Source organism: Portunus trituberculatus, chromosome 41 (genome assembly GCF_017591435.1).
Source record: "Portunus trituberculatus isolate SZX2019 chromosome 41, ASM1759143v1, whole genome shotgun sequence".
NCBI classification, from domain to species: Eukaryota; Metazoa; Arthropoda; class Malacostraca; order Decapoda; family Portunidae; genus Portunus; species Portunus trituberculatus.
Genome location: NC_059295.1, coordinates 37,957,685 through 37,964,415, shown reverse-complemented (window position 1 = coordinate 37,964,415; position 6,731 = coordinate 37,957,685). Strand labels below are relative to the sequence as shown.

The following is a 6,731-nucleotide window of genomic DNA, read 5'->3' as shown; positions in this document are numbered from 1 at the left end:
GTCGTGATGTTTGTGACAGGTGGAGGGGAATCCTGGATTCTCTCCGTGCTTGGATTCCCTTGCAAACACCAACGAATCTCGCGCCTGGCAGACAATATCACTGGCTGAGGAAGAATCTCGGGCGTCCTGGGCTGTTATGAGTACGAGTACATAGGATTCGTGGAGGACTGGAATCCCACGAATGTTCTTGATTTTGATCTTGATACTACAGGCGACTCGGGATCATTCCTGAGCCGGGCCTTTGGATCGGCAGCTCCTGTAGACGGAAAAAAAAAAGAAAAGAAAAAAAAAAAAAGAAAAAGGAAACAGGGTCCTTTGCTCTAACCGTCTGTACGTACATCTGGCACGCCACATTCTCTCCAGAAACTCCTTCACCGCCTCAATCATACTTTCCTTCGTTTCTCTACTCAGTCCCAGCAGCACCACCATCCACTCCCTCCCCGTCTTTTCCATTCTTTCGTTCCTATTATGCCCTAACTCAGTCAACACCACTTGCATCATCTCATACCTGTCTCTGGCATAGTTCACACACTCCAGCATCACATGCTCCACCATCTCGTCCTCTCCCGAGTCACACATTTGGCACACTTTGCTGCGGGACTCAGACCACCTGTAACTCCTTGCATTCACATCCATACACTGTGCCCTAGCTTTGAAGAGAAGATCACCACCCAGGCTTCCATCGTACCACCTCTCATACATCGGGGCCTCTTTCACCTTGTACCATTCCAGAGTAGTCTTTCGTTCCATCCCATTCCTCCACTCATTCAGTCCCATACTCTTCACATCTCTGTCTATCTCACTCTTCCACTTCCTCGCATCCTATTCTGTTCCCACTCTGCCTCCTCTTGTCACGACCCATTCCAGCTCATTCTGATTCACTCCAGCCATTCTCACTGCCCACCGAACCTGTAGACCATTCCTCTCTGTCATTCTCATACACCTTTTCCTCCATTTGCTTCCACTTTCACTTCACAGATACACCTTCCTTGCTATTCTTGCATCATCCATTCTCTCAAGCCTAATCTTGTACCTAAGTGTCGCTTTTATAAGTCTTTCCCTAAAAGAGCTCCATCCCATATCCCTCTTAAGGCTTCTACTGCCGTGTACCTCGGTGCATTCAGTGCCAGCCTAGCTACTCTACACTGCCCCACTTCTAACTTGTCAATTTCACTCTCGTTCCATGCAATCACATCCGTACCATACATTATACTGGGGACAGCCACACTCTTCCACACTTCTCTCAGCACGTCATACTTACTTGCTCTCATCCTTGCCGCGCTTCCTAAACGGCCCACCCACTGGTTCACCAAGCTTATTTTTTCATTCTTTGACTTTTCACACCCATTCGGACTCATCCACATCCCTAAGTACTTGTATTCTTGTGCCTGCTTCAACTCATTCTCTCCCAACCTCCATGCTGCATTACATTCATCCTCCGACCTATTCACAATCATCACCTTACTCTTCTCACTACTAAACCTAACTCCAAAATCTCTTCCATACCCATCAACCACATCCAGCAGACTTTGCAGCTCCTCTGCTGACTCACTCATAACCACTACATCATCTGCATAAAGAAGCACACCTATCTTATCATTCCCCATACTCACTCCTGCATTCATCCTTCTCATTCTTGCTGCTAACTCCTCTGTGTACAGGCTGAAAAGGGTTGGTGACAAAATACATCCTTGCCTAACTCCTCTCTCACTCCTCACCCAGTCTGTTTCTATATCTCCTAAACTGTACTTAGCTCTGGTATCAACTCCTCTCTCACTCCTCAGCCAGTTTGTTTCTATATCTCCTAAACTGTACTTAGCTCTGGTATCAACATACATGCTACGCACTATGTTGACTATCTTGGCACTCAACCCAATCTTTTCTAGGACTCTACCTAGCATTTCTCTATTCACCCTATCATAAGCTTTCTCTATATCCAGGAAACCCAAATACAATTTACCTCCATCCCTCTTTTTTTTCTCAATCATTTCATTCACCACAAACATGTTATCCTCAGCTCTCCTGTCCGCACGGAAACCATTCTGCTCCTCACCTAATACTCCAGCTCTTTCAATCCACTTACACAATCTGGCATTCAACACCGCACTGAACACTTTGCCTACTGTATTGACTAACGCGATCGGCCTGTAATTTTTTTTTAACTCATTCTTACTCTTGTGTCCGCCCTTATGCATCAGAGTCACCCTGCACTCATTCCACATTCTTGGCACCCTCTCCTCCTCCCACACCTGATTAAAAAGCTCAGTCATCCTGTCAATCACAACATCACCTCCATTTTTATACAGCTCATATGGTATTTCGTCCGGTCTTGCTGCCTTCCCATTCTTCTGCCTTTTCACACACTTCTCCATCTCCTCCCTGCTGATCCTTTCATCCAGTTCATCTGCATTCCTTCTCTCCAGTGTCACACATCCTTCTCTCGCACCAAACACCTCACCTACACCACCCACTTCTTCCCAGAACTGTCTGATTGCCTCTCTCATTCCTTCCTTCTCTGTTACAACTTCACCATTCACCTTCAAACTCTCCACTCCAACACTGTCTGCCATATTCTCACCTCTCAAGAACTTGTACCATTCACGGCCACCTTCCATGCCTTTCTCTCTTAAAGATTCAATCACACTCCTTTCACACTTTACTTTGGCCTTCACTATCATTCGCTTTGTCACTCTCTGCTGCTTTACATACATTTCCCATGCATTCTGGTACTCATTCTCTGCCTCATCACTTTCATGCCTCTTTTTCCTCAGCCACCTACATTGTCTACTCCTTCTCTTTCGCTCCTTTCTAGCCTCTTTGATTTAATCATTCCACCATGGTTTACGTACTTTCTTTCTTCTTCCTACTCTCACATACCCTATCTTGCTCTCTGCAGCACTCCGCACATCCTCTACCAGTCTCTCATTCACGTGCTCCACATCATGTACACCTCCATCATCCCAGCTTCTTGCACTCAGGTCCACCTGGAAGTTTTCCCACCCTACATCTCTCAGTATCCACTTTCTCTTCTTACTCACCACTTTCACTTCTTTCCTACCATGCAACAGGTACTCCACAACCAGCATATTGTGATCAGACACAATATCCACCATACCATCCTCATCTATCCACATGTGTGACACAATTTCACGCATTCTTCCATTCACCAACACAGTCTATCGCTGACTCCTGCTCCCTTGCACTCCAAGTCACACGTCCCTCAGCCAAAGTTACATTCAGATTATCTAACTCCATTTCATCCACAAAATCCCCAAGCATCTCACCATTCCTGTTCACACGTTCTCCCAGAATTCCTACATGTGCATTCATATCACCCATCACCAGCACTCTCTCCCTCCATGTTCTCTCACAACTCTCTTCAATATGTCATACTTTCTCCTGTTCTCCCTCTCAGCTCTTTCACCCATGACAGTCATGTACACCACCACCAGAACCATCTTCTCCACTCTGCCCCAACCATCTGTGCACTCCACTCTCACTGCCAACACATCCTCACTGCTCTCACACGTTCCCACACCAAGCTCCTCTACTTTCAGTCCACTTTCTTTCCTATAGAGAAAGGCTACGCCTCCTCCCTGTGTCTCCTGAGTCTTACGTCCCTTCCCAATCATAGCAAACTCACATCCTTCCATTTGTACCTCACCTCTCAGGTGCGTCTCTGTAAGACCGACTATGTCGAACTTCCATTCCTGGAGCTCCTTGGAAATATCCTCGAACTTACCCACACCCCATCCTCTCACATTCATGCATCCAATCCTCACACTCTCACTTGCTTGGCTGGTGTCTTCTTCCTGGCGTGCTTTTGTCGTCTCCCGTCACTGGTCCATCGGCTGCAGCGACCTCGCCCTCACCCACTCACACAGCCGTCGACCCATCCTGGCAGTCCCTGCGTCGTTCAGGTGCACGCCGTCCTTCTCATACAAGATGAACCGGTCTACCACGCCGTCCATGTTGATGAAGCTCAGCTTGCCTTTTTTCTCCTTCATCCACTCTATCTTCATTTTCAGCAGCTCCTCTTGCAGTCTTCTGTTGGTGGATCTTCTCAGACGCTCGTAGAACGGGCCTTCCTTGGGTCTCTGCATGACATCCACGACGGCCACACTCATGCCCTTGCCTTCCACACTCCTCACGGCATCCACAACATTCCTCACCGTCTCATCTTCACCAACATATTCTAGGCCGTTTCCACCTCCTTGGATGATCAGCATCCCGTCCTCCATGCTGGCTGCTTCTTCCTCTACTTTCTTCCTGATGTCCGTGATCTTGGCACCACTCGGGCTGGTGCAGCCACTCCCTCTCATCCTGCACTTCACTTGGTTGGACATCGTCTTCACCATGCTGTCTCCAATAATTCTGATGGGCGCCTTCTTTTTCCTCATTTTCATGGTGTGCTGCTGTCTTGGTCCTTCCTCTTGTCTGCTGGGCTGGAGTCCCACAACGTCCTCTTCAGTCTGGCTGCTCTTCACTTCCTTGGAGTTCTCTTCGGTCTGAATACTTTTCTCGGTCTTCTCACTAGAATCTTCTGTCTGTACACTCTTCTCCTCTTTCTGGCACCGGTAGCTCTTCCACATGTTTCTGGTGACCTCCTTGCAGGGATCACAGAAGTACATGAGGTTGTCGTTGACTAGTGCCTTGGTGTTGGACTTGAATCCAACACAAGCCATATGATACCAGACCAGTAATCGGATTCGCGATTACCCGTTTTATAGAATCCTGCCCAGCCCTAGCAGCAACCCTACCAACAAGACAACAACATTGGAAAATTCTTATTTGTAGAAAACATTGCCAAATTAGAGGAAAATAAAGAAATATTACATAGAATATGGAAAATTAAATATAACAAGAAAGTGCAGCAATAACAATAACAAACAAACAAAAATAATTAGACGCCAGGAGCTACCGTTGCAAAGGCTACAGCTCTACATCTACATCTACCCACAGATGTGGGAATAAATAACGAAAACCGTTTTTCTCACCTATGTGTACGTATAAGACGCGCTTAATCTATATACTTTACACCGTTACTGAAGTATGTGCTCTAACCACATAATTTCCCTTATGTTCATAGCACTCCAGTACCTACTTGTTTTACTTGAAGTTTGCTGGTATCCAGATAGAGGGCCAAGGTAAAAGCGTAGCATTTATTAGCACTAATACTAAAGGAATAATTTCCTAGGGAAAGTGTATATAGAAGTGTTTTAGGTAAATGTCTACTTTCTTAGTGGTGCACTCCTTTTTCGTGTCAGAAAGACAAAGTTTTCTATAGTAATATACTTGAGGATGGCAAAAATCAACATTTTGAAGTCTCTGACCTCTGCACCAGTAATAAATGTTTAAATGATTTTCTATTGTTTATAACTGGGATTTGTTAAGATATCAGGAGAGGAGCAATCTTCCCAGCAACAACAGTTAGGTGTGCTTGTGGCAGGAGGCAGGGAGCCCAAGGGGGATGCAGCCACTCTTGTTGAGTTTGGCCAGGAAAATAAGGTCAATTTGCAGTTTCACCCAACCATGGAATCTGTGGGATGACTCGCATTTTTCGGGTGAAAAATATAGTGAACTGGTTGATGGTATATATATATATATATATATATATATATATATATATATATATATATATATATATATATATATATTTATATAATTTGTTGCAAATGTATATTTTTTGAGTTATGACTCCAACTTGTGCTTACCTCTCATTCCCAACGATCTTAGCAGACATGTGGGAAATCGTGTTTTTTGGGTGGGGAGCATTAAATCAAATTATGTATATATGTTGCAAAAGAGGTTGGAAGTGAACAAAATTACATAAAAAATCTCTGAAAGTACTCTGATGGTGGCAGCGGCCTTGGCTGGGGTGAGCATTGCTTTGTTATTGTTAAGCAATGTTGCCAACGATTCATTTCCCCTTGGGTTTAGGTCCATTGCAAAGGCTGTCCCACAACATTATATCCGGATCCTCCTCAGGGGTTACTAACCAAACCCAATATTATAATCTTTTTTAACCCCTCAGGAAGTCAACAGATCACGCAGGAACACCACAGAACGCCTGACCTCTGATCGTTTTAAGACTTCCGATTGGGGCAGAGAAAATCTAGTAGTTTTCAATGCCTCAAAAACTCAATTCCTCCATCTATCAACTCGACACAACCTTCCAGACAACTATCCCCTCTTCTTCAATGACACTCAACTGCCCCCATCTTCCACACTGAATATCCTTGGTCTGTCCTTCACTCATAATCTTATCTGGAAACTTCACCTCATCTCTTGCTAAAACAGCTTCTATGAAGTTAGACATTCTGTGGGGTCTCCGCCATTTTTTCTCACCCCTCCAACTGTTAACTCTGTACAAGGGCCTTATCCGCCCCTGTTTGGAGTACTCTTCGCATGTTTAGGAGGTTCCACTCACACAGATTTATTAAATAGGGTAGAATCAAAGGCTTTTCTTCTTATCAACTTCCTTCCTCTGACTGAATGTCTTCAGCCTCATTCTTACTGCCGAAATGTTGCATCTCTTTCTATCTTTTATCGCTAATTTCACGCTAACTGCTCTACTGATCTTGCTAACTGCATGGCTCCCCTCCTCCTGCGGCCTCGCTGCACAAGGCTTTTTTCTTCCTCTAATCACTATTCTGTCCAACTCGCTAACGCAAGAGTTAAGCAGTACTCTCAGTCATTCATACCTTTCACTGGTAAACTTTGAAGCTCCC

General features: G+C 45.1%; 1 protein-coding gene across 5 annotated transcripts in view; it reads left to right on the top strand.

Annotated features, from left to right (window-relative positions):
• The first annotated feature begins 4,886 nt into the window (after nucleotides 1-4,886).
• The window catches only part of LOC123517102, a 28,695-nt gene continuing 26,850 nt past the window's right edge, over nucleotides 4,887-6,731 (top strand). For 2 of the 5 annotated variants that reach the window (XM_045276993.1, XM_045276998.1), the window contains exon 1: nucleotides 4,910-5,003. The gene's annotated coding sequence lies outside the window, so the exon portion shown is untranslated. The other 3 variants (XM_045276994.1, XM_045276997.1, XM_045276996.1) reach the window with 3 other exon arrangements.